Genomic DNA, 27,625 nt, shown 5'->3' with positions numbered 1-27,625 from the left:
TAAATTATATACATAATTATATATTATAATTATATACAAATAGCTTAATTATATAGTCTACTTTCAATACTAAGTTGTCTTTTAACCTGAACATAGGAAAGAATAAAGTTATATTTTAAGTAGCCTATCCCATATCAATGCATACATGTAACTTAATATGGACTCTCAATTACCCACAGGATAGCTTGAACTCAAAAAGTTAATTATTTCTAACAATTCATGTAATCTTTTTTCATAACTATAGAATTAAAGTGAGTAGTGTAATTACTGGATGATTACTTACAAAAACCTAGAAATACCTGCAGAATGTTATAGGAACTTACAAATTTGGGGAACTGGATAAGTTTTACTCTTTCTTTCCAGGTAGCAATTTGATAAGTGGATGATTTGATGGTGATTTATGTCATATTTTCAAAATGAACTAACTTAGAGAAAAATGAATTATTCTTATAATTTGTTCATAAACATTGGATGTTCTACAGGGAAAAATAATTCATGGGCAAAAGAGGGAAAATTTAGGAACTATAGTATAGGATAAAATGTAGACTAAATTATAAAGTTATTTAATTCATTTTACTTTATTGAACATCTGCTATGTTCCAGTCACTGTGCTGGGAACAGCTTTCATGATGCATAAGACTTGTCTTGAAGTATTTTGTTGACTAGTCAATGAGTCAAATGTGTAAACAAATAAATGTAACAGTGTGATTGGTACCAAAATAGATTATTTATCTAATTTGGAATAAAGGAAAGAAGGAAATACTTAAGTGTATCTAGAGAGATGTTGTTTATAATAGTGTCTCAAATGATGAGTAGGTGTTCCTTATGTAAATATAAGTGAGAGAGAAGAGGGGTATGGGGCAGGCAGTGGGGAGAGAGAGAAAGAGAGAGACAGAGAGGAGAAACACACACAAACACAAACAAACACACACTGATTTCTAGGAAAAAGAACAAGTACAAAGGTGCATCAGTATGAAATAGCCTGGACATCAAAGAATATGCCTAAGGATTGACAATTCACACTAAGATAGACGAAGAAATTCTGGAACCTGGAGTCTTGGGAAATGGTAAATTGATTATATCTGGCCAAGTACCAGGAATGTCAGAGTTTAGAACACACAAGCCAGCAACTGGTATCTGATTCAACTGCTATGCAAATCAATATGTAATTTAAACATGTGAAAGTCTATTTTATTAAGAAATATGACCAATTTATGCTAGTATTGTCATATTTATAACTGGAATTGTAGGTCGAGAACACATATTTCCCAAGAGCTAGTTCTTTCTAAGCATTACTTGGAAATGGCAAACTACCTTATGACTGTAAACCCATTGATTACAGAGATAAATAGGTTGGCCTGTCTTTTTAGTTTTTGAGAATAGCTTGTACATAAGCAGCAGCGTAGAGAAAAGACAGTTCTTACTGGATATAATATAAAATATTTATTGAATTTCTTTTATGGGAAATAAATTATTATGGTTTGTAACTAAGTCTGTTAAGTCTAAAGACATTTTAAAGACATCAGTTACTAGAATTTAACATGAGAATATTTTTTATAAGCAAATGGCAAATTGTAGGGTTGCAGACAAGACCTATAACACAACATTTATTATATGATACATCAGTGGTGTAGATATAATTCATATTATCTTTAATATTATTTAACAGTTTAAGCATGATTTTTGTTTGACACATGTACAGTAATACTATTGTGAATATTAAGCATATCTTTAAGCTACTTACGCCATTATTACCTCAACCCAAATTTCTGATGTATTCCACTAGACTAGTGTTCCAATTAAGGATTGTCTCCTTCTCTTCTTTAAATGAAGGGCCTTAGTTGCACACCACTGATAAGGTCCATGATTTAGTGCACACAGATACTAAGGAACAGTGATGGCGATGTATTGATTCAGTGCTTTTTTCTTTCTTTTTTTTTTTTCTGTTGCAAAGAAATTCTCTTATCTCAAAAATGGAAATAATAATAGCACATACTTCACTGGGTTGTGTTGCTGATTAATATGCATAAAGTGCTTAGATTAGTAATTGTCATTTTTTAATTTCTATATAATTGGTTGTCATTACTACTATTATTGTTATATACTTTATTAGAGCAAGGTAAATGTTATTCACATAGTGTTTTCTAGAATAGTGTTTTCTAGAATTCAATATTCCAAGCAATTATTTTTCTTCAGAGCTTTTGAAAGAAATGTGAAAAATTACACCATTTTGAAGCTTGCTCCAAACTTTTAGTGTCAAACCTCATAGGCATTTTTTATCTCTATTATGCATTCTTGATCCATAAAATATCTTTATGGGATATCTGTGTTATCTTGATGCATGCATACGATGTGTAATGATCACATCAGGATAATTGGAATACTCATCAACTCAAACATGTATCTTGTTTTGTATTGAGAATATTCCAAATTTTCTCTTTTAGCTAATTTAAAATATACTATGTTTTTGATAACTATGGTCACTTTACTATGCCACTGAACACTAGAACATATTTTATCTAACTGTATTTTTGTTTTCAATAACCAACTTATCTTCATTACTTTCTCCTTATACTTTCTAACGTAGGTAACCATCATTTTACTCTCTACCTCCATAGGGTCAACTTTCTTTAGCTCACACATGAGTGAAAACATACAATATTTGTCTTTCTGTGCATGGCTTACTTCATTTAATATAATGTCCTCCAGGTTAATATATGTGGCTTCAAATAACTGATGATTTCATTCTTTTATTGGATGAATAGTATTCTAGTGTGTATATATATGTGTATATATGGTATATATAATATATAAATGTGGTGTATGTATATACCATATATTACATATAAATGTGGTATATATACCATATATACACCATATATATGTGTGGTATATATACAATATATAGCATATGTATAGTATATATAGTATTATATATGGTATATATAGTATATGTATAGTGTATATAGTATATATGGCATATATAGAGTGTATATACCACATTTTTGTATATATATACTATTATATATGTATATATACCACATTTATATACATGGTATATATACTATTATGTATACTATTATATATACTATATATAAATATGGTATATATACATATATACTATATATACACACATATATAAGTGTGGTATTTATATATAGTATATATATTTATATATATTTATATTTATGTATTTATATTGCAGCACTATTTTGAATAGTGCTGCAATAAACATAAGAGTGCAGATATCTCTTCAGTATACTGATTTCCCTTCTTCTGGATATATACCCAGTAGTGGGATTGCTGGATCATATGGAAGTTCTATTTTTAGTGGTTTGAGAGCCTCCATATTGTTCTCTATATTGTCTGTACTAATTTACATTCCCACCAACAGTGAATTTTAGATTCAGCATGCATCAAGATAACACAGATATCCCATAATTTAGCTACATGTGTAGCCCCTGAATTTAAAATAAAAGTTTTTTTTTTTTATTTGTTACATGGATATATTGCATGATGCTGAGGTTTGGGGTATGAATTATCCTGTTATTATTGAGTAGGGGGCATAGTACCCAGTAGGTAGTTTTTCAGCTTTTGCCCCCGTCTTGCCCTCCCTACTCTAATAGTCCCCAGTATGTATTGTTCCTGTCTATGTGTTCATGAGTATCCAATGTTTAGCTCCCAATTATGAGTGAGAACATGCAGTATTTGGTTTTCTGTTTCTCTGTTAATTTGCATAAGACAATGGCCACCAGCTGCATCCATGTTGCTGTAAAGGGCATGATATCATTCTTTTTTATGGCTGCATAGTACATGTATATGTACCACATTTTCTTTATCCAACCCACTTTTGATGGGCACTTGAGTTGATTCCATGTCTTTGCTATTGTGAATAGTACTGCAATAAACTTACGAGCGCATGCGTCTTTTCCATAGAATTACTCATTTTCCTTTGGATATATACCCAATAATGGAATCGCTGGGTCAAATAGTAGTTCTAAGTTCTTTGAAAAATCACCCAACTTCTTTCCACAGAGGCTGAACTCATTTACATTCCCACCAACAGTGTATAAGCATTCCCTTTTCTCCACAGCCTTGCCAGCATCTGTTATTTTTTGACTTTCTAATAATAGCCCTTCTGACTGATGTGAGATGCTATCTCATTGTGGTTTTGATTTGCATTTTTCTGATGATTAGTGATGTTGAACATTTTTTCATACGTTTGTTGGCCACTTGTATGTCTTCCTTTGAGAAGTGTCTCTTCATGTCCTTCATCCACTTTTTAATAGGATTACTTGGTTTTTGCTTGTTGAATTGTTTAAGTTCTTTATAGAGTTTGGATATTAAACTTTTGTCAGATGCATAGTTTGTGAGTAATTTATTTAATTCTGTAGGTTGTCTGTTTACTCTGTTGATAGTTTCTTTTCCTGTGCAGAAGCTCTTTAGTTTAATTAGGTCCCATTTGTCATTTTTTGTTTTTGTTGCAATTGCTTCTGAGAACTTAGTCATAAATTCTTTCCCAAGGCCAATGTCCACAATCGTACTTCCTAGGTTTTCTTCTTGGGTTTTTAGAGTTTGAGGTCTTACATTGAAATATTTAATTCATCTCGAGTTAAGTTTTGTATATGATAAAAGATAGGGGTCCAGTTTCATCCTTCTGTATAAGGCTGGCTGGTTATCCAAGTATACCATTTATTGAATAGGGAGTCCTTTCACTGTTGCTTATTGTTGTTGACTTTGTTGAAGATCAGATGGTTGTAGGTGTGTGACTTTATTTCTGAGTTCTTTAACCTGTTCCATTAGTCTATTTGTCTGTTTTTGTACCTGTATCATTCTGTTTGGGTTACTGTAACCCTATAGTATGGTTTGAAGTCAAGTCATGTGATGCCTCTGACTTTGTTCTTTTAATTTGGGGTTGCTTTGCCTATTTAGGCTCTTTTTTGGTTTCATATGACTTTTAGAATACTTTTATCTAACTATGTGAACAATGATGTTGGTAGTTTGATAGGAATAGCATTGAACCTGTGTATTGCTTTGGGCAGTACTGCCATTTTAATGAGATTGAGTCTTTTAATACACGAGCATGAAATATTTTTTCATTTGTTTGTGTCATCTACATTTTATTTCAACAATGTTTTATAGTTCTCCTTGCAGAGATCTTTCACCTCCTTGGTTAGATGTAGTTCTAGGTATTTTTTGTTGTTGCTTGTATGGCTGTTGTAAATGGGATTGCATTCTTGATTTGGCCCTCAGCTTGAATGTTATCAGCATATAGTTATGCTACTGATTTTCATACATTGATTTTTGTATCTTGAAACTTTACTGAAGTTTTTTTAAACACCGAGAATGCTTCCAGAAATATTTATGGGTGAATATCAAGCGCAGATGGTAAAATTATTGGACCTAGCCCAGATGTGTAATTTGCATTATTTTTTAGGTAGATACAGCTCCAAAATACCTTTAGTTACAAGGGATAATAATTATGATTCCATCTCCTTTGTGATGTGCCAAGATAAATGTGTTTCCCAATCAGTCATGGATGCATGTGTCCAGGTGTGCTGCAACATGCAACTTTCTGGCAGCTGGTGAAATGAATCATCCACTGAAGATACAACACCTTTTATGGTCTTCCTCCACCTAGACAATAAAATCTTCCTAAATTTGTGACCTAATAGAAAGATGATGATTAATTTAGATTAGTGAAAATACCAATGTGTATTAAAATATATCGAATGCAGAGTAAGTTTCCATGATCTCAGTTGACTACACTTTAGGTGTAATTTCATTTTGAGAAATCTTTCAAATTATCAACCATTACTCCATGAAATAACTTCTGAGCTGCTATTATAAGTAGGTGGTATAGGACAGTTCCTTAAGTGTTGTATCGAATGAGAAACAAAGGTGGGCGAAATTCCTGTTTGTGTGATTACATTTATAACGTTAAGAAATTTTCCCATGATCTTTCTTACAATGTTTTCTTCTCCAAGAATAGCTTTGAATTCATGGAAGTAGCAATATTTCAAATACAATTGCTCTTGAACTTTTATAATAACATAAGAATATTGCCTTTACCGATTATCTATAACATGATGGCTGATTCCACAAATTAATATATTAGAGTAAGGATTGTATTTTGAGGGACATGAATGTCCAAAGTTTGGACCATGAAGATGATAGAATCCCAAGGAATAACTGAATTTTAAAAGGCTTCCCCACCACCCAAAATGGCATGTATAGTAATAATGATTGCTACTGTGTACATTTGTTTTAAAAAAATCACAGTGCTTGTGCAAGTGTAATGAATTTTGCCTTATGACGTGACTTTTGTGGTGACTATGCAATCTGTCATTGTTCAAAAAGTTACACAGTGCACAGAACATGTCATTGAGATGTACAATGTTGGTAATCCTGCTCTTAGATTGATAAATCATGTCTTGTGTTGATGAAAGGCAAGAAATGAATTGCTTTTCTTTGACCTTGGGGGTCTGAGATTAGCCAGTTTGTCCATTAGCCTTGTTCCAGTGTTCTTCTCACTTCATTTATTCCTTCTGTTTTGAAGAGTTGGAAATAGTAGACTTAGAGGAAATCAGTAAACCTTGATATCATTAGTCATTTTTGAAAAACAGGCTATCAACACACTCTGAATAATCAACTTTAATAGAAGGTTTAAATAATCAGAGTGTCATGTTTAATTAATACTTTGCCTACTTCCAATTTATATTAATTGATGCCTCAAAGTCAGCACACCTTGTACCAATGATAACTTTGAAGAAGTGAAACTTGGTTTGGGAAAAATGCCCAAAGACCTTTAAGGCAGTGTGATCAACCAGATTGGTCTACAAATGATCCACAATCATGTTATTTGCATTCAGTTCAGATGTTACAGTCTTAAATTCTTAGTGTGTCTGTATTAATTGCTTATTGATCGTGTAATTCTTTACCATACTCTTTTATAAGGCCTATTGCTTGTAGGACAGTTATATAACTGTTACCTGAGTAAAAAACATGAGAAAACAAAATAGGCAAAATATCTTGCCCAAATGTGTTGTAGCAGAGTTACATGACTAAAGACTAAAGGTTAATTGAAGTCTTTTATCTTGTATTTTGACAACTTAACAATGCAACTTGCTTTCTTTCTCTTTTTGTTTTTTGAGACAGAGTCTCACTTACTCTGCTGTCCAGGCTGGAGTGCAGTGGTGTGATCTTGGCTCACTGCAGCCTCCACCTCCCAGGTTCAAGCGATTCTCGTGCCTCAGCCTCCCAAGTAGTGGGAATTACAGGCATGCGCCACTATACCCAGCTAATTTTTGTGTTTTTAGTAGAAATGGGGTTTCACCATGTTGACCAGGCTGTTCTTGAACTTCTGACCTCAAGTGATCCACCTGCCTCAGCCTCCCAAAGTGCTGAGATTACAGGCATGAGCCACCACACCCAGCCAAGAATGCATCTTTACATGCATTATAGTTTTCTAACTTAATAGTTGCTAGAAAATAACATATAATATCTTAACTATATATGTGCAGATTACAGCAATATTGTACTTTGTAATCTTTTTATTACAAGTCAATGTTATCTACATTTTTAGACAACATTTAATATTATTTTAAAGAATATTTCCAAAGTTTCTGTTATAAATACTCAAGTTATATGTTTTTAAGATATGTATTAATTTATTTACAAGTTTATAAAGATCTTCCCTGGGGCAAAATGAGGCATCTCTGTACTAATGACAATATGACATCCTTAGAATTATCTTAAAATGAGACACTGCTTTTCTTCAATTGTTGAAATAATTGATACCTAAATTAGAATCCTTCTGGTGTTTTTTTTTTGCTTTTCTTTAGAAAATATACATAAAGCTTGGTGAATCCATTTTTAAATATGTTTCACAGTAGAAATAGAATTGTGCTAGTTGAGCCACTGAGGCAGACAAAAGATCGGTATTTGGCCAGATGTCACAGAGAAGAGATGATTCTATGTTCAAAGAACAAGGTCACCAAATTGCTCTCTCTTGCTTTTGTTCACTCGAAAAATTTCTCACATTAATAGAACATGTGGTTGATGTACCTTGGGATCAAAATTCCTGCATTTCTCTGCATCACATATGCATAAAAAATACATTTTGCCCAAAGACAGTTTGTTCATATAAGGCTGAAGTGTCAAATAAGTGGTGCAGAAATTATAGGATTATATTAAAATATTTTATCATGGGGTAATCAAAGAAGACAGATATTAATCCTTCAAGTTCTTTGTGGAAGCCATTTAGCTTTTCTTTCTTTCTTTTTTTAGTTATAAGGATTCTTTTTTTAATTCCACTATGAGGCAAAATTTGAAGGGCAATGCTTTACTTTCTTTCATAGTAGTTGTTTCAAAGTTCTAATTTTAATCTCATTGAATTTTATATTTTGAGGCTAGAACAATAAACTCTTGTTTTAGGAGCAACAACGATGGCTGGTTTAGTTTTATGCTATGTTTCTGTTCTCTTTAATTAGCTGAGAGAGAGAGAGAGGGAGGGAGGGAGAGAGAGAGAGAGAGAGCGAAAGAGAGAGAATACAAGTGGCATGATAAGTAGAGTCATAGAATCACAGAATTTCAAAATTTGAGGGGACCTTGAAGTCCATCTAATCCTTTTTAACCAGATGCAGAGATCTTCTCTATAATACCTTTACACAACAATAATTCATGTATGATAAATTGAGAAAGTATTAATATAACTTCCTTGAACTGGGCTATCAGCCTTTTTTACTTCCTTATGCTGGGTAGCAACCTGCTAATTGCTATGACTATTTCAAGCCTAGATAAATTTTTGTTAGCTGTCATAAACGATGGGTCAAATATTTTGACTGCAATAGATACAACCAAAATGAGAGTTAAATAAAATATGCCAGAGATTCCAGAGTTAGAATCTTGTTATCTGAAAAGAAATACCTTCCATAATCAGAAGCAGTAAGTCAGCTATTAGATTGTCTCCAGCTGTTGAGTCCACATGTATATAGACCCCCTCATCCATATTCTTATTTATGCATATAAGCTGCCCTTGTTCTTTTCTTTATGTCTGGATTTGAAAGTTAGGTGTTTGTGCCCAAAATGAGGTTCACAAGTAAAGCTTACATTCTGTGTCATACTTGGTGAAAAACTTCTTGGACAACTAAAATCTAGTCCAAGGCCTGCTGCCATCTGGGCATTCATGCAGATGCAATGTTGTTTAAGATTCTCACTGAAATAGGATAATGTCACATGTAGTTCACTAAGGGTAGAGACAAAATGCATTCAGGTTATTATATTTACACACACCATGCACTGAAATTATTTTGGTAACTTTATTCTAGTCACATTCCAACACTGACTTAGATTATTGATCTGCTCAGGAAAATGAGCAACTTTTGAATTTGGATAGGCACAAGCTAAAACTGTATTACCAATGTAAACATCTAAAATGAACCAAGTGAAGTTGAGACTTTCCAGTGAAAAAAATATTTTCTTCTATGAACTATAAAAACATCTACTTGCTGAGTCTTTGAAAATAGCACTGGTTCAGGAAATCAAAATTCTAATCCTGTCTCTTTTTAACTAGCTGTTTGACCTTGGACAGACCTCTAAATTGCTTCTGAATCTTTGTTTACCAGTTTTAAATGGAAGATGATAATCCCTATATTATAGTTCTCATGGGGTTGTGAGGATAAAATATGTGAAATTCAAAAATGTTAATGAGCTCTACAAGTAATATACAAACACCATCTGCAACCAAAACCTATATTCTTCAAAGATTAGAATATTTTATAATCTTTGAAAAAATTAGAGGATTAGCATAATTGTTTTATGAACAGGGAGTGCCTTTTCACATACATGACCTATTAATCAGCTTGAAAAGTTGTTCTGCATCATCAGCAAAGTGCCCAATTATTAGTAGTTAAAAGGTTCAGAAGATGATGAGAATCGCTATTTATTTTATAGTCTACTAACCTCCCTCAGGTGACAATATGCTCACACATTGTAATCAGAATGACTTCCTGGCAGATTTTTTTTTTCCTTCTTAACCAAATATTTGTATGCTCACACTCCTATTGTCATTGTCACTGTTGGCTGGTTGTGCTGATATAATGGATGGACTGTTTGTGTTTCTACTGAAGTCACCTATTTTTAGGTTTACTATCTTACCAAGAAACTCCTTTATGAAATCTGACAAACAAGATCTTGATCTGAGTGGCTGACATCATGTATTTTAATATTTATTTTTACTTTTTCTAGAAAAGGAGCTATTCTGTTGATACAAAACAGAAGAATACAAATACAAGGTCACTCCCAGATAATTTTTATGAATTTTTGTTTAATTTAAAAATATAAGCCATTCATTAAAAACACAAACAGCATCTGCTTTCTAACAAGTAGATTGATTGCAGCATAAAAGTAGCACCTCAGATTACTTTTAATAACATACTGTATATTATCTTCATTCTGCGGTGGAGAAAGCTGAAGTTCAGAGTAGTGAAGTAACTTCTTATATCCATATAGTTAGCCAATGAGAAGACCAGAATTGCAATCCACGTTTGCCTGGTTCTAGATCTCATACTCTTTCTAACATGACAGCTGGTCTTTGGGAAATAAAAAAAAGCTGATCCATGAGGGTACAAGGTGGCTAAATGGCTAAGGAAGTAATTTTGCTATGGAAGAGAAAGTTGGAGGAAGAATAGAACCTAGAAGAGTAGAACAGAGAAGTGAAGATGGCTCAGGCAGCGGGTGAGCATACATACAGCCATAGAAGAATTCTTGGTTTTAGGGAATAGCATGTAGACGGTTTTGACTAAAGGAAAGGATTGTGAAGAGGAGTCAAAATCAAGATAGTGGTAGGATGTTGATAAGGGGATACAGCAACTCTTAGCCTCTACTATCAGAATTTTGGATCTTATTCAGTAGCCAATGGTGGGCCAGCAACTCTTAGCCTCTACTATCAGAATTTTGGATCTTATTCAGTAGCCAATGGTGGGATGGAGGGTGGGAAAACTGTTGCAAGTTTTGAATGTATGGGAGGCAGTGCTTGGAGACAATTAACTTTATGACAATTTTAATGGATTTTCATTTTGTGACACATATGCAGTTTTTAAAAAGTTATAGTCTATGAAGATATGTTTTAGTTTTATTTGCATGTTTATTTTTAATAAAAGCAAGTAACTCTGTTAATTGCCTCATACACCTGCATCATTGCTAAAGTCAAACAATATGATAAATCATATGGCAGAAATTATGGCAAACAGCATCATAATCTCCACACTGTCCAAGCCCAAAGATATGGATTAGACTGCTTAGAGAAGAAGGATGCATCAGCATAGTGTTTACATACTATGCAAAAATATAGAGCTATCTTACTATCATTTATTTTCCCTGACAATGGAAGAACAAATGGGATTTAATTAAATGAGAACATAGTTCATTTTAAAATTAAATTTGTATTTCAAAAGCATTGAAATGAGAATTTGGTTAAGCATTGGAATTCTCAAAATAGAGATAAAAAGGATTATTGTTTAGCCACAATTTAAAGGATATGCAGTTTGAAAAAATGACAGACTATTGCCTAAATGTGTTTCTAGTTCTCAAATATTATAGTTATCTTTCTAGATTGCTGAATATATGGGAACCAATGTAGGGAAGCACACCTTACACTACAGGCCTATTTTCTTGGGGTGGGGAGGGAAGAAGGTGTCATGTACTTGTAAGGCAAAGGAAATCCTTAGTTAGATTTTCCTTATTCTTGTAAGTATGGTAAGGTCAAATAGAAATCTTAGGTCAGAGTTTCTAAATATTTCAAATAAGATGTATTAACGATTTGATTTTACTCATTTCGTATTCTAAGTGAAGGGAGATATAAGGAAGAGAGTAAAATAGCAATGCCAGTGCACGATATGAGTCAGCCTGGGGACAACGGGCACTTCCAGGCACAGTGAGCATCACACTGGTCTTGTGAAGGTAGCTCTGGACTTGGAGTCAGGTGGCCCCAGTTTTAGCTCTTGTTTTGTAAATATTTGATTTTATGTCCTTAGCTACATCTTTTGTCCTCTCTGAGCCTCTGGGTTATCAGCTGCAAAAAAGAAATGGTAGAGTAGCAAATTCTGAGTCTCCCTTCAACTCTAGCATGTTCTATGATTCTTGTCAACGACACAAGAGTACCTAGTTTGACAAGGAGAGTACGTCACTATGGGAGCATGGCCGAAGGGTGGAAATGTAAACAGAATATCTGTCTTAGGGACACTTAAGAAAAAGTGTCAAGAACATGAATCAAGAGAAAGGGATGCTATGGGCGTTTTCCAGATCCCATGATGGTTAGGAGATTAGGCAGGACCAAAGTTTCCTCAGTTGTCTCAGAAAATGTTAAGAAGTTTGAATGGGTAAATGGAGGAAATGGGTCCAAATTGGCACCCCTTCAAAGTGGAAACTTAGTTATTAGATCTGAAGATCTAGGATCATATCCAACCTGTAGAATTGAATTCTACTTAAGGGATCACCTTAAGTAGAGTGTCTTGTGACATATGGAGTGTACCAGGAAAAATACAGATTTTAAAAATGCTTGTTAAGAGTACCATTAATGTGGCATTATGACGAATCCCTAATCCTATTTACTACTTTTACTATATATGCCCACAGAAGATATAAAATGATCTGTAGCCTCTGTGGTCCAGAAGGTTTATATTAGTCTTTTATTATGTGATTCATTATTATTCTCAATAGCGTAGACATATGGGATTGCCCATAAGTATCTATAGATGCAATTATATGAGAGGAATCTTTTCTGATGGGTCTGCTACATTTCAGTATTAGACATTCCCCATAATTTAGTTAGGATTGCATTTCTATATTTCTAATATGCTGCATACATAAAGAAAGAGAGGGAGCAATCCTTGTCATGACTTTCAAAAGTCTGCATTCATTCATTCATTCCTTTTCCCAACTAAGTGGGTATTCTAATGCTTACCTTAAGAGCTTTGTGAGGATTAGATATAATTTGTGGCTGTGTCTGACAATGCTTTGCTCATAGTAGATACTTATTTAATGGTAGATGGTTTGCTTTTTACTGATATTGAACATCATGTCATTAGTTCATTTCTCACCTATAGGGACTATCAGATCAGGATTTGTGGACATAGGGAAGCTGTTTCTTTTCTTCTGTACTGCTTGAGTGTTGGCTTTGACAAAACCCATGCTCACAAGGGAAAAGACACCCTTACTTGAAACACCCGGCCATGGGAAACGACAGTTATCTCAGTCTCAGAGTTAGAGCATTTCTAATATCCAATGCTGGAGGTTGTTTTTCAAGAACATATAATATTTTATAATTGGCTTTCTAAGGAGACAGGCTCATTTTTTTAAAATCACATGGTTTTCCTTGCTATTTAGTGCTGTACCATATTATCTTTCTTTCCCTTTCTTATATGCTCTGTCTTAAAATTACAGAAGTGGAAAAATACATCTTTCTGTCACAAAAGTTTAAACAATAACCCATACTGATACATATTATTGAGAATGCAGTGATCAAATACAAAGGTCACTGTTTTATATATCAAGCTGTACAATACTGTATGAAAAATAGTTTATGATATCAAGTTCATGGCATAGCACTAAAATATGCCATAATATGTAAAAACTAGAGCTTATAATACATAGCCATATAGCACAAAATGAGATATTAAAGAATAGAATGTCTGATTTTATGAGCAAAGTCACTTCTAGGTCCTGGGAGACTGCTCCTCACACAATGCTTTTCTTGGTATCCCAAGTCCCACCTCTTCCAAAGAATCTCTTCTATTGGCTTTTCACAATGCTATTCCTTCTTCCTCCCTGATATTCTATGGTTATGGCCGTTCTCTAAGAGACAGATAGCAAAAGATTTATTATAGTAATGTCTCTAAATTTCAGAATGGTTTCAATTATCATATTACCTGTGTGTACAAATAGTTCTCTACTTGGTTACCTTCTTCTATTCACACATTGACTTGACTTAGTGTATTGGACTCATTGTCATAATTAAAACTACAATTAATTTGACCTTGAGAAAATAAATTATCAAAGCCTGTGATGTTAGAAGGGGAGGAGCCATTAAAATTCACAACCCTTTTATTGTGAAGCTAATGAAATAGAAGCCACAGAGATGGATTAATTTGTCTATATTTATAAGTTAAAATCTTGATCCTTTTCTAGTGCTCTTTCCAAATGCTTAGTGTTGTTGAATAGAAATCTAAGAAAGATGGCTATGGCAAGATTTTAGCCTTGAAGTTAGCTGGGGGAAATGTAATCATTAGACGTGACCTCTATGTCATTTGAGAATAGAACAAAACTGCTTTTAAAAATGTGTAAGAGCATTAAAATTTGCCTGCGTTCGACTTTCTAAAGCTGTTAGTCAAATAGATAATGAAAGAGGGTGCTAGGCTAGTTGAAGTAAGTAATACATTTCAGGTCGTTTACTGAAGGTCATTTGGTTAGAAGACTAAAATAGAAAGTTTACGATTAGGAAATGCTGAAATGTTAGAATATTATAAGGAAATAGCTGCTTTGTATTGTCTTTAACATCTTTACAGATACACTGTCTCTTAAAATAGGTTAAATATCATTTGTGAAGGCAATATTTAATTTTTCTGTTATTGATATTGTCAAACAAAGTCTCACTTTCTATATTCTGGCCTGAGGCAAGTAAAAGAGAAATTTGAATAGAAAACAAGATTAACTTTGTTTTCAGCCAGAAAATGACAAAAAGAAATGAGTGAGATAGCAAGTGGAAGTCATGATTTTAAGATACTATTCTCTAGCTGCTCTGGGTCTTATGGAAAAAGGTTAAATGTGTTTTAAATATATGTAAGTGTTTAGCTATTTAATCCTCATAGTGCAGTGTCCTCTTGCCAAGGAGAAGTGATCAAGTGGCAAATGTTGGGGGAAAGCCACTAGAAATTGAACTCAGTGATGTCTTTCTCTGAGCTACGGAATTGTTTGTCTTTATGCCAAGTCACAACGTGGACTCTGAACTGCAGCAAGGCAGAAAGCTTCAGTTTGAATACATAGGTGCTTTTCAAACCATTGGGCTTTTGATGCAAGCCTGTGGCTAGGCAGAGCAGGTATTTCCTGTTCTCTAAAAGATAGTGCTAGTTCTGTTCTATTGTTGCCATTTCTATAGCGATACCTGGGTGGAAGTCCCTCCCTGCTTAACCCTGCCTCCTCCACTCCCTGCCTCTGATCTATGAGCTCTTAGAAACACAGGATATCCTGATTATCCTGTTTCAGTATTTCTCATAATGGACACATATTTGTTTATTCTATTTTTAAATGACGGGGACACAAATCTCTACCCAGTAGTTGTGGTCGATGATCCATTTAGTTAAATGAAGAAAGGAAAATTTATATGTATTCTGTACCATATCGGAAATCAAAGTAAAACTTTATGATTGTGGTATTTTCAGTAACAATATATAGCATTTCCTCCTTTCTTTTAATAATAATAGACATATTTAAAATGTCAAAAAATTATGATGAAATTAAAAATCACCTGTAATATCTTAATCACATCAAATAAAAGTCCTCACTGTTATAATTTTGATGTTTTGTTTTCCCCCATCGTTTGTGTGTGCATGTGCATGTATGTATTACATTATATTGCTTGAGATAAATGTTAATGTGCATTTTTCTTCCTAACTTTGGTGTTATATAATGTATTTACTTGGTCGTGTACTGTCTGATTCCCAAGGCCAGAGCCTTGTCTGTACCGTTACAGCTGTATCTCTGATGACTGGAAGGTTCCTCCAAGTGTGCCCTGCCCTTTAGATTTGCTGCATCTCAAGCTCAACTCCAGTGCTTTCTGTTTATGTGCTATAGATCTGTCTCACCATCTTCATTTCATGTCATTTTATTACATTTTCCTATATCACCTAGATCTTAGTAAAGAACATTTTTAATGCTAGTGTAATATTTCTTTGGGGAGATGTGCCAATATTCTTGTGGTAACTTTCTTGTTGGACATTGAAAGCATTCCTAATGTTTCTTAATGTATTAGGCTGGTGCAAAAATAATAATAATTCTGGGTTATACATTTCATATATACATATTGGATATGTAAGGATTTACATCCTTACATAGAATAGATCTAGAATAGATTGCTAGAAGAGAATTGCTCTGTCAAAGGCAACAAACTTTAAAACAGTTTGTCTGTTACCAAGTTGCTTTCCAAAGTGGGTATATTAATTTCCTCTCTCAATAGCAATATCTAAGAATACTTACAGTGTTGGGTGTCATTATTTTAAAAAATCCTGGTTAATTGAAAGGCAAAAATTACACCTCATGGTTTGAAACTGCATTCATTTGATCACCAGTGAGGCTCAACACTTCCAGCATTTTTAGTAGCTACATGTGGTTACCATTTTGGAGCATGAATATTGGTGATTCATCAGAATTATTTGTATATTATGGGTATTGATTCTTTTTTATGTTATTTGTAAAAAGTTTATCCCAGTTTTTCATATCACTCAATTTTCTTTATGATCCCAGCTTACAAAACTTGTGATTTTGTTTCTATAATTTGTAATCAGATACAATAACCATTTTTTTATTTCTGTATTGCTATTATGATCCTCAAATTTTTACATCCCTAGATCATTTTCATCTCACCCATATTTTCTGTTTGTTTGTTTTCTTGGTTTCTTTTTTACAGCCCACTCTTTACCTTATCTGGAATGGATTTTTTTTTAAACCTGATATAATATAGGCTCTTGACTTTCCCCCAAATTTCTCAATATCCCAGTATTAGCAAATAGTCATATTACTCCTTAGTTTATGATACTTACATTATAAAAATTGATACTTGTCATTATATTAATATATTTTTATATTATATACTAAGTTGTACTTCAAGGTAATCTATTCCACTTGTGTTTTTATAGATATATCAAACAATTAGTATATAATTTTATTAAAAGTTTCTAATACTCTTTTTTTAATCTGAAGGGAAAGGTAGCCTCAATTTTTATTATTTTTCTCTGAATAAGTTGACTTTGAGTAGAACTTATATTTGCATGGAGGTAGTTTTTACTCTTGGCTGTTCATGTGGATGAAGAAAATCTGTACAGTGCTTTTACATTTAAAGCTTGTGGTGCTTCAAATTATCTTGGTAGTGTTATCGCTCATAATTAAATCTGTTCTATATAAAGATATAGTCCATGTATATGGCTGAGTCTTTTATAGTCCAAAAATTTATTTTTCTGTGTACTATGGTTTATTAACTTGACTTATTTTTCTTCTTTCAGATTTAAAAAATGTTAATTAATTAAAGTAACTTCCCAAATACCTACCAGTGACATTAATCTACCTCTTTTTGTCTTTTGTTCTTTTTACCCCCTAAATCCTCTTAATAGAGCGACTTTTTAATATGATTTTCTACTTTTCAGAATACTTCTTAATAATATAGCAAATGCCAAAATATTAATGGAAGTATTAATGGAAACATGCAAAAAATATTTCTTTATGATTCTCATAATTATTGAAATTGCCTTAGATTAAACATGAATAAATTTGATTATTATATATGTATTCAAATTGTTGGATATATAATCCTGAGAAACAATCCTTCACTACATATGTTATAAAAATGGTAATGAACACATTACCTAAGAAGTGTATGCTAGAAATAATAAGATACCTTTTCCTGCTTGACATCTTTCTTCTTTTTGAACCAAGTATCTATAGAAAAATATTTGAATCAAATTTTAATGAAATTCTTATTAGAGGTTTGCTACTTTTCTTACAAAATGGCAATATCGCCAGGCACAGTGGCTCATGCCTGTAATCCTAGCACTTGGGGAGGCCAAGGTGGGAGGATCACCAGAGGTCAGGAGTTTGAGACCAGCCTGGCCAACATGGTGAAACCCTGTCTCTACTAAAAATACAAAAATTAGCTGAGTGTGGTGGCGGTTGCCTGTAATCCCAGCTACTCAGGAGGCTGAGGCAGAAGAATCGCTTGAATCTGGGAGGTGAAGGTTGCAATGAGCTGAGATTGTGCTATTGCACTCCTGCCTGGGTGACAAGAGCAAGGCTCTGTCTAAAAAAAACAAAGAAAAAAAAAAAAGGCATTATCAATGTAAGCCTATTTCATAACAAGTCTTTTTTTCCCATGGTGCTTCATCCTCACTTGGCATATTCTAAACATGCATTCACAAAGCACAACTGTGTAGCTCTTTCAACTTCAGTAGTCACGGGGGGAGCTCAGTATTTTGACAACGAATGTGAACTGGCCATTCGTTGTACATTTAGAAGTGAGTCTTCCTTGTGCTCCTTTCCCTTCCAAGTGTTGACATTATTTCAGTCTGTGACTATTTTTCATTGGCTGGTTTCTCTAGAATAGTGAAGGCTGATCCTTTCCATGTCACTCATACCCTGTTTGTTTGTACCCAACTCCCCACTGGTGACTGCCTGCTGATCATACCATGCTGTTTTTGTATTTTATGGAGAAATGTTCATGTGTGGCTGCTGTGTTTGATATTAAATCTGAGATGAACTTCAGGAGGTTTCCTGCTTTTTATTATACGTAATTTTGGCTAGGGACAGTGTTATCCTGTTCATAAATCAGGTATTCTCAGAGATTTAGTAATTTAGAATTCACATGAAGATTTGGTGGAATAAACATTTCCTTTCTCTGTTAAGCTGCCTCTTAACTTTCTTCCTTTTTCGCCTTTCTCTTCACTGCTTCCATTTTTTTCAAGTCTTCTTTTAGTCTTTGCCAAAAATAAAAAAAAAATAATAAAACATAGAACAACAACGAAAGAGGCCAAAGAAGCCAGAAACCCTTTCTGCCTGTGGTTACAAGCCACATAAAAAACAGAGTTATCCTTGAGGATGACAAACAGTCCTGACAACCCTTCTCAAAAATGTTTGCACTAGAGATATAGAAGAAACACTTCAAGGGCCCTTAATAATGCTCATTGAATAATCTTAATATTTTTATGGAATTGGTGAGTATGAATACGTAATGAATACATAAGTAAAGATATTTGAAGAGACTATAAGGAGTCAGAAGATGTTTTAGTTTATCTTCATATTAAAAACAGTAGGTAATGGAGAGTCCCATGGTGGGAGACCTACTTAGAAGGAGGAGGTAAGATTTCTCTGAGGAGGGAGACTTTGATCTGAGAAAGATGGGGCAACCATGTGAAGATCTAGGGGGAGCAGCATGCCAGAGAGAGGGTCTTCCATGTCTTGTCCTGTTTGAATTTTAGATTCCATGAGAGGACGGATTTTTTGTGTGTAGCTGATGTCTTTATCGCTTTGCTTATTAAAGCGTCTAGCATATAGAAGATATTTAACAAACATTGATTAAATGAATGAACTCGATATAAAGAATGTTAGTAAATGCAATGGGAAATATCCTCCTGAAATTCAGATGATTTAAAAAATATTTCTTGCAATAAGGTTTTGATAAAAGCTAAAGTTATAAGATATAGTGACTTATGAAAACATTACATGAGATAATACGGTCAATGTATGTAACCTTCCAGAGGTCTGACCTGATCCCACAGACAGCCTTTTTAGAATGCAGGAGAGTGAACAGATCACTTATCCTTTAAATGATCTTCTGTAATTATCATTATTTTTCAGCCAGGCTGACACTTTGAAGTTATAATGATGGAAGGTACTTTGATGTGCTATACTGCTGCTTGAGGACAGAATCACATCTTCAGAAGACAGGAGAAGAGATTGTAAAGTTGGCATCCTATTCTCTCCTGTGAATTGACAGAGCAAAGCAAATGCAGAAACTTCCTTAGGATGCCTGTTACATGAGCAAGTGGGCTTAACTGAGTTTTCAAAGAATTCTGTTAAACAATCTTTAGGGATTAGCTTTATGTGCTAAAATTATTAAATAATGAACTTTCAAGAAAACGAACTTTAGATTTCACCAAGTCAACACCCTTGTCAACTCATGGGGAAGTGTAAGTCCAGAGAGATTTGGTGATCTTCGTTTCTGCTAGTGATGGGGACATGACTTGACCCAGACTTTTCCATAATTCTGTGAAATCAAGTGAATACAAATACCAGAGACAGAACTCCAGAGAAAAGATGTCACCAAAAGACGATTTACATTTGGGATGGCATATATAGACATTTTTCTTGATTGTAGGAATTTAGAGTATAAAGCTGAGGGAAATGATGGAAGAAAAGGGAAATTAAGAGATGGACAACTGTATGAACCAATTTTGTTTCCCTTGGGCAGAGAGTCCCTGAGCCATAAGATAGTGTCACTTGACTTGAGAAAAATGTTCCTCGAGAGAGGGACATGAATGTTTGTAGTCTAAGAAAAGGCATTAGTAAATATAAAATGAGTGCACAAAAGCTTATTTTTCACAAGTTTTAACTTTTGAGCTGAAAGATAAAAGATCACAACATTTCCATTCCTGTGGGGAATATGAATATAAATTGACAGCCTGAGGAGAGGAGAGTCAGGGCTTACTGGAGGTTCTGTCATTCTGAGAGCCTTTGTGACCTTTTCAGGAAGCTGTCAACTGTTCCAACCAGGAGTCTTCATCATCACTTCCTTGACAGTGACGTATTATCTCTCTGAACTGGCAGGGTGCTTAGCCCATCAACTCTTTTTTTCTCTTTCCCACCTTTCCTTCTGCTCCATTCAGCTGCTATATCATGTCCTCTGTGGCCTTGGCATGTGGATTTACCACTTTTACTAAAGCCAGGCCATTGTTATTGGCTTTGCTATCAACTTTATACTTTTCCTACTAACATTAGCTTCATTTGCTAAAGTTATTTTTCCCTTAATTACCCTAAGAGTACAAATAGAGATTTGTTGCAGTGAAAAATTATTTTCAATTTTAGGGTCAAATGTGTACATACATACCTATATAATCATTTATATATAGGCATTTTATAAAAACAAATTTTTATATATTTTATTTATTTATTTATTTGACATGGAGTCTTGCTCTTGTTGCCCAGGCTGGAGTGCAGTGGTACAGTATTGGCTCACTGCAACCTCTGCCTCCTGGGTTCAAGTGATTCTCTTGTCTCAGCCTCCTGAGTAGCTGGAATTACAGGTGCCCACCACCACACCAGGCTAATTTTCTATTTTTAGTAGAGATGAGGTTTCACCATGTTGGCCAGGTGGGTCTCGAACTCCTGACCTCAGGTGATCCACCTGCCTTGGCTTCCCAAAGTGCTGGGATTGCAGGTGCGAGCCACTGTGCCTGGCCCAATTCATATATATTTTAAACTATACTTTAGGAAGCCAGCATTGGGTCCATAAAGCAATGTAAAGACATGACTTGGAGCATCTAGAACGGTGATTTTAAACCTACTTCAACTACTGGAGCACATCTTTCTTTGACAGAATGTCAATACATGAAGCTAGTAAAAGAGGACTCATCTGGTTGAAATGAGTGAGAACAGGGTACTCTATAATCTCACTGCTCATCTTATATTCTAATTTCCAGAGCACCCTACTTGAAAGCCAGTTGTTTAGTTGACCACAAGATGTCAAAGTGAAATGATCAACATTTGTTGCACTTGCCTTTATTGGTCAGAAATGTTGGAGGCAATTTTGGGTGGTAGAAGCAGTTTCATTTGGCATGATTGAATGTCTCCATGTTTACTTGTTTCATTTCTTATTGTGCAGCAGAAATGTGATGGGACCTGGTTTGTGTGTGTATAGTATAAGTTTTCTCAGTTCCTTCTAAGACCTGTGTTTACTGTCTAAGGGAATTTTGACTCATTTATATTTACCATGCCAAAGTGTGTGTATTTATTTTATGTTGCCTTGTTTTTAGCATACGAGTATATTAACTTAACGTTGCTTGTCTTATTATGTGTCCTTGGGCAAAACAACAGGCAATTATACTTTGTTCTTTGTTGGATGGGTGGCAATTTTCAAAAGTGCAAGATATTTTAAAATTTCACAATAGTGAACAATGGGGTCTATCTCTGTTCGGTTTTGGGGAAGTGTGAGTAATAATAATGCTTGTCTCTCCTAGCTTTTAAAGATGAAATCAGTTTTTATTTGATATTACAATTTAGAACATCATTTTAATAATTTTATGTCATATATTTGTGTCTTATAAAACAAGTAATATATTGTAAAATAAAATTTAATGAGGAACCATTTTGAGTCTTGTATAGACTAACTAAAAGCTACAGAAAAGTCTTGATATAATGAGGTCCTTCATTCTCTTATTAGTTAGAATAATGCTAATTGCTACAGCAGACAACCCACAAAATTTCAACGACTTTACATAATCAAAAGTTAATTTTTAAAAATTATGTAACAGTCCATTGTTGGTGTCCCTGGCTACTGGCAGGCTGTCTTTCACATATTTATTCTGTGACCCATATTCCTTCCGTCATGTGGCTTTGTCATGCTATAGGTCCTTTTCAACTCAGGAAAAGGAGGTCACAGGGTGACCCACTTAACCACCTTGGTCTTCAATGAACACATCTACTCACTTTCTGTTTGCAAGAATGAGTCACTTTCCCCTCCTAGACACAAGAGAGGCTGGGAAATGTGGTGTCTGCTTTGTTAGCTGCTTCTCATAAATAACTTACACTTTGGAAAGGGAACACAAACTTTTGGTGAGTAGTTAGTTGTCTGAGCTGTAAATCTGAATCTCAGAAACACTATTATAAAAATGGTTCACCGAAATGTTGCGTTATCTTAGTGTTCTGTAGACCAAATCCTGAAGAAAATAATAAATTTAAAAAAATTAATAACAACCTAACAGATAGAAGAATTGAACATCACTGTAAAATTTAATTTTTTACTATTAAAATATGTTGTCTTCTTAGTTATTTAATTGCTAGTATTTTGTTTAAAACCAATTTTGTTTTTGTACACTAGAACTTCCCTACAAATATGTTTGTGTTTATCCATGATAAATATGGATAACTGTAATATATCTGTAAGACACACTCTAAATCTTTAGAAAATGAGAAAAAATGAGATGCAGACAACGCAAATTTTTTGTGTGTATGAAATGCAAGCAAATGAAAATTTACTCTCAAGCTACATTTTGCTGAATAATTTTATTTAGTCATGAATTTATTCTAATACTAAAAGAAAAATAATGAATAGATAAAACTGCTTATATGTATGTTTCTGATTGCTTATTATTCTGTAGTTCTGAGTTGTAAGTTTTCATTTTAGTTCATTTTTCTGTGTGGTGGTGGCTAAGAATGACCCTTCTGGTCATTTTTCTATGTGGCTTTGCTGCACTTTTCTCCTTCCTTTATGCATCTCTGCACATTTTTCCATGAGCTTCCTTTAGCCCTGCCGTCTTTTAATCTTTGTCTGTTCATTTCTTACATCTCCCTACAGGTCTCTCTGTCTTCTCTTCTTTTATGGAGTTCTTCATCTGTGGACAATGGAGAATGGTGAGATTTAGATTAGACATCAGTGGTATTGAAATTTAAAATGTCTCAGTGAAAACTCCCATAGCCTTGCCATGGTTCAGTAAGAAGCAGAGGGCAGGTGTTTGATGCCAGAAATCAGTGAGATCACTGTGTACATTTATGTAACAATATGCTCGGCCCATCACTTTGTTCAGCCTTGGCCCAGAATCATCATTAAGCATGAACATGAACCATAGACCTTTAAAAAATGTTCATAAATAGGCTTATTGAATGTTTTCTTCCTCTTGCTATATATTTTTTCAGTGACCACCTATGCCTTACCTGCAACTATGTGCTGTATCTCTTCAAATACATTTCATTTATAATGTTTTTAATAGCCCAATTCCCACTCAGTAGAAAACTAGAGTTACCGCCATAGCACTAAATGACAATGAGGCAAAATCACTGAAAACACACAAAGAAATGTGTGTTCTTCTACAGATGCTCTCAGTCATCTGTAGTCTAAGTTTTTTCATGTCTGGAAAACTATGTGTTTTCTTGAATGCTTTCTTATAATTCAATCCCTGCTAGAAATGTCAGAAATCAGAGAGGCAGATAGGACAGTTCCATGTCAAGGGGTCTCTGGAGAGTTTAGTGTGAGCAAGAGTCAGGGAAAGTATGTCAAAATGTATGGAAGAAAACTTACGTGAATGAAAAATACAGATAGCTTTTCTTTGAAATGTACTCATTTACTTTTTTTGTCTGCAACACATGACTGAAGTTTGAAGGGTAGAATAAAATTAACAGCTGTGGTAATAAGATAAATAGAGTACTTCTGCAAAAAAGTAAATTGGTGGGTCGAAAAGAGAGAAGTGAGAGATGTTTGCGTCATTTCTGGGTCAGACTTACAGAAAAGCTTTCAAGGTCTTTACCTTTAGAGGGTCACTGTAAAGAAAATGTGAAACAAGTATGATTCAAAAATAAGTGCTTTGAATCAAAAGGTACTTAATATGATTATAAGTACTTTATGTTGAGATAAATTACGGTTCCATTTCAATTGTATGTAAAGAAATAGTCCCCGCTTTCCCTTTGTGTTTTGTGTCTTACATATTAAGGTATTTGCCATTTTTTGTTCTTCTTAATTTTTTCTCTTTCCCTTCTTTCTTTTTTTCTGAATGCCAAGTATATTTGTTAAAACGTTTAGAATTTTTCAACAGAAATGTGAAGCCTCAACCATTTCTCTCCAGAACACACAACTGGAGGTTCTGACAGAACTGCCTATCGTCATGCCCAGCCCCACAGCATAAAGACAAGTTTAGGTGTCCCAGGATCCACGAGTTCTGTAGTCTCCATTCTATGTGTCCAACAGAGGAGAGTGTATATGATCTATTTGGACTTGCACAAATCTCAGAAGACTGTATTCACGTTATAAAACAATCTTGAAATATCCTAAATCCAGGTGATTAGAGAATCACTCATGTAATTCAGACCACTCATGTGGGCTGTATGTCAGAAAGCCTTCTAACCTTCAGGTCTCCTTGACTTCTCAGGAGAATCAGACTAGGTTTATTCATTTCATTTTCATAGCAAGGGTTACTTGTAGTGAAAATGATGCACTGGAAACAATAGTCATTTCTGATGCTCCATGATAGTGTTGCAAAGCATACTTTAAAAAACGCACCTTATTCTGCGTTATTTACAAGTTTATTTGTGGTGTGAATGTTTTTTCTACTATTTCTACTATTAGGTGTGAAGAAAAATATACTTGGCTTGAAATGTGTCACACCATGACAATTGGTCTTCTAATATTTGCCTCATTTATATAAAAATAGTACATGTTTGTCAGCATGTAAAGGTCCTGGGGGCATTGTACCTAGAGTTAAAGCAGGCACAAAGCAGCCATGACATTGTGACAAGATATACCGTGTGTGTGGAACTCAGGGCCAGAAGATGTGGGTCCTGGTTCCAGCCCTCCCACTTACTACTTTTGTGACCTTGGTTATGTCACTCAACCTCTCTGAGCGTTGGTTTTCTTGTTTAAAAATTGTGGATATTACTTCCTATTTCTATTGGTTGTTGTAAATTTTGTTTGCTCATGCTGCTTCTCATTCCACAAATGATTTAAAATGACATGCATATATTTAAAGGTAAAATAAGATGTATTTGGCAGTGCTTTGTAGATTATACAAACATAAGTTGCCTGCCATCAGTATAGGGCCATTTTCATTTCTGGAGAAGCCTATCACTCAGAACAAAAGTGCTTCTAAGCACATGTTTTGGAGACTTCCATTTAACAATTTCAAATAAAGCAAATATGTGTGACATAGACTGGTTATAAGTGCCAGTTTAAAATAAGCCTGTAGGGAAGAAGACTATCCAAGACCTTTTTGATTGAAGACCATTTGCAACTAATAAAAATAGCAGACTCTCACATACTTAATGCCTGTTAATTGAAAAGAGCATTTATGACAAAAAGCTCTTAGGATTAAGTAAGTCTTGTAAATGGTATTTTGTTAGTCATAACAAACATGTACTAACATTTGAGAAAGAATAGAACTTAATTTTGTTAAGAGTGAGTCATTTTTACTCAGCTTAAAAATAATGCTTTTGTTGCAATTAGGATTGGTGGATACCTCACAAGAACACAGAGGATTTGAAATATCCATGGCCTACCGGTTCCTTCCTCTAATTCCCTTCATTATCAAGTGCCATTTGCCTTAATCTTGGGTTACTAGCAATGCTATCTGCTTTCTGCATCTAAAGCCTCCAGGAAATTGCTCTGGCATGGCCTAATAGCTTTTATCTGCTCACCCAGTGGCTCTTACACTTTGATACTTGAAACCTAGAGTTAACTGTGTAGGGCCAAGCCCTTCTGAAGGAGTCAACTGCTCTTTACTGTCAATAATGGCTGCTTATGCCAAGACAGCCAAGAGAGCCTCCCTACCCACTTCCCTCTGTCAAAGTGAAATGGAACCTAAGTATGGAAGTTAGTGGCTATTTTGCCATACCCCATCCAACTTGCCATTGCTTAATTGCATCTGATTATCAGCTGGGAGTGGTGGCTCATGCCTGTAATCCCAGCACTTTGGGAGGCCAAGGCAGGAGGATCACTTGATGCCAGGAGTTTGAGACCAGCCTGGCCAACATGGTGAAACCCTGTCTCTAATAAAGATAAAAAAATTAGCTGAGTATAGTGATGGGTTCCTGTAATCCCAGCTACTAGGAGGTTGAGGCAGGAGAGTTGCTTGAACTCGGGAGGCAGTGGTTGCAGTGAGCTCAGATTGTGCCCCTGCACTCAAGTCTGTCTTAAAAAAAAAAAGACATTTTTTTAAAAAAAGAATAATTATAGAGAATTTACTGGATATGCTGTGCATTGCAGCAAGATTCGACTCTGTCTCTTTTGTTTATATTTTAAGCTGTTATTTTTCTCACTACTATCTGGATAGTATATTTGGCTAATAGTAAAATTGTTAGTCTGTTTCTGCTTATCTGAGGCATTCTTACCTTCCCTCTTTTTCTATAAAAAAAAGTTTTTTAGGGAAATTTATTGTAAGCTTCTGTTTTCTTTTAAATAATATATAATTTTAAAATTGTCTTTCCTAAGCAGTGAAACTATTTGAAAACATTCACTTCACATTACAGTTCATGTTACACAGAAAAGTGATAAAACTCATGAAATAAGTTTGTCCCCGTCTTTATAGTAGATAAAATTGTAGTGTCAAGGAATACATGAGAAATACTAGCTTGATAAAAGCTCCAATAAACTTTATTTTAAACAACTGTGATTTTCCTTAAAAGTAGTAGAGTTGAGGGACCCACATGCTTGAAAGTGAACACACTTTGGTGGTCCAAATGCCCGAATTTCAACGTAGAATGTGTATACACCTGAATTCTGGGGCTTCCCCTTACCAATTTTGTATCCTTAAATAGTTATTTAAGCTCTTGAAGACTTTATTTTCTCATATATAAAATGTGCTGATGTTCCTAACTCACAGAATTTTCTAAGGACAAAAGGAGACACATATGTAAAGTGCCTTATAAAATGTTGGGCACATAGCAGCCCAATGGTAGCAGCTGCTCCTGTTGTTTTTGTTATTAACAAACAGAATGAAGGGAAACCAACCTAGAATGTTAGATTTTCTGGGATACCTTCTGCTTAGATCAATTTAGGAAACGGCCCTCAGAGAGACTGTAATGTCTAGGCAGGAAACAGGCAGGCGGCTGACTTGGAGGAGCTGGACTGGGAAGATAAATTCTATGCTGGGAGAGTCACAATCCC

At 34.5% G+C, this 27,625-nt stretch overlaps 1 protein-coding gene across 1 annotated transcript in view; it reads left to right on the top strand.

The window, feature by feature from the left end:
• SLC7A11 (solute carrier family 7 member 11) overlaps positions 1-27,625 on the top strand; it is a 74,223-nt gene that overhangs the window by 28,911 nt on the left and 17,687 nt on the right. The gene's annotated exons all lie outside the window — the stretch shown is intronic.

This window comes from Rhinopithecus roxellana, chromosome 2, assembly GCF_007565055.1.
Source record: "Rhinopithecus roxellana isolate Shanxi Qingling chromosome 2, ASM756505v1, whole genome shotgun sequence".
NCBI lineage: Eukaryota > Metazoa > Chordata > Mammalia > Primates > Cercopithecidae > Rhinopithecus > Rhinopithecus roxellana.
The sequence above is the reverse complement of the archived record's forward strand: the minus strand, read 5'-3'. Positions and strand labels throughout refer to the sequence as shown.